Source organism: Aplysia californica, unplaced genomic scaffold (genome assembly GCF_000002075.1).
Source record: "Aplysia californica isolate F4 #8 unplaced genomic scaffold, AplCal3.0 scaffold00295, whole genome shotgun sequence".
NCBI lineage: Eukaryota > Metazoa > Mollusca > Gastropoda > Aplysiida > Aplysiidae > Aplysia > Aplysia californica.
Genome location: NW_004797565.1, coordinates 335,607 through 337,159, shown reverse-complemented (window position 1 = coordinate 337,159; position 1,553 = coordinate 335,607). Strand labels below are relative to the sequence as shown.

General features: G+C 39.7%; 1 protein-coding gene across 1 annotated transcript in view; it reads right to left on the bottom strand.

Annotated features, from left to right (window-relative positions):
- Positions 1-1,553, bottom strand: part of LOC101852103 (serine-rich adhesin for platelets) — a gene marked incomplete in the record, with an annotated part of 129,756 nt that overhangs the window by 76,266 nt on the left and 51,937 nt on the right. The window contains 1 exon segment of the mRNA XM_035970621.1: positions 1,036-1,069.

The following is a 1,553-nucleotide window of genomic DNA, read 5'->3' as shown; positions in this document are numbered from 1 at the left end:
GATAGATAGATAGATAGATAGATAGATAGATAGATCGATAGATAGATAGATCGATAGATAGATAGATAGATAGATAGATAGATAGATCGATAGATAGATAGATAGATAGATAGATAGATAGATAGATAGATAGATAGATAGATAGATAGACCTCTCCCTTCTCATGTCTTCGCTGATCCGGAAGATCGCCGTCTGCTTGTTTCCTGTTCATGTCAGCAGACATCACTGTAACCCCCACTGCCACCCACTCGGCGATAACGGATATAGCCACCGGGGTATTTTCAAAAGGGCAGCTATGTTGTTTTTTTTAGTAAGAGTTATACGGCACCTGCAACACAATCAGGTCATATAAGGGCCGAAGATTAGAGGTGTTACAAGAGAGTAACAAACACAAAAAAGAAGGAGAGGAGATAGAAACGATAGGTTTTTTATAGGGAAGAAGGAGCAAACCACACCAGAGCACCCGCCAACCACCCACGCAGCTATGCTTAACCTTTACTGATACATGTACTTACTGTATAACCTCCTTGGTCTACCCACACGGGGAGCATGTACCAGTTGCACCTCAACACGTTAACTTCGAACGAAACCCATCAATGGCAATATAATAGTGAGACACCAGGGCGTGTTTGTTTTTGTGAGCGTTTTAAGAAGGAAGTTGCAACACAGATTAGCCATATAAGTGATGAGGATTAGAGCTGTTACAAGGGAGTAACAAACTGTTTGTTTTAGTGAGTGTTTTAAGGCACTTGCAACACAATCTAGCCATATCATATAAGTGCCGAGGATTAGAGGTGTTACAAGGGATTAACAACTTTTAAAAAGCAAGAATACAGACAGAAGCGATTGACGTTTAGTGGAAAAGAAGGAACAGACCCAACCAGAGCACCTGCCAACCACGCACACCCCAGAGTGTGAGTTTAAAAAGGATCGCATCGACACAACAACGGTCACATGAGATGCCATAGCGTGTTTAATTTCACAAAACAAACGCGTTAAAATAAAAAATGATTTAATTTTCTTTAAATGACGTACCCTGTGGGAGGATCCGTGAAGATAGCTTGACACCCTGGAAAAAAACAGAAGAGAGAAACAAGGGTGAAAATTTGGCGAGAAATCCAATAGTATACGTAAATCTAAAAAGACGAGAAAAAAAAATCAAAGAATGAAAAAACAACAACCCGGAAACTACGACCATGAAGACATTTGAAGTTTCAACTAAAGCGAATGCGCTGTAGTTGTGAATAGGAGAACGAGCTTTTGTTGAAGAAGTTTTTGGGTTGCTTTTTTTTTTTTAGTTACTACCGTTGCCTGTTTTGTTTCGTTTTTTGTTTTTCGTACAAAATAGTTGCGCATTATGTTTACTTCTGCAGCAACATTTAGATAATAGTTATTGGTGTCGTTGCTAGTAGTTGATAGTCTTTGTTGTTGTCTCTTTTGCCAATTCGTATTGTTATTGTTTCGTCCTTTTTGTTAAAGGAGTGTCACAGGCAGACGCCTATTCTTTCTCTCTCTCTCTCTCTCTCTCTCTCTCTCTCTCTCTCTCTCTCTCC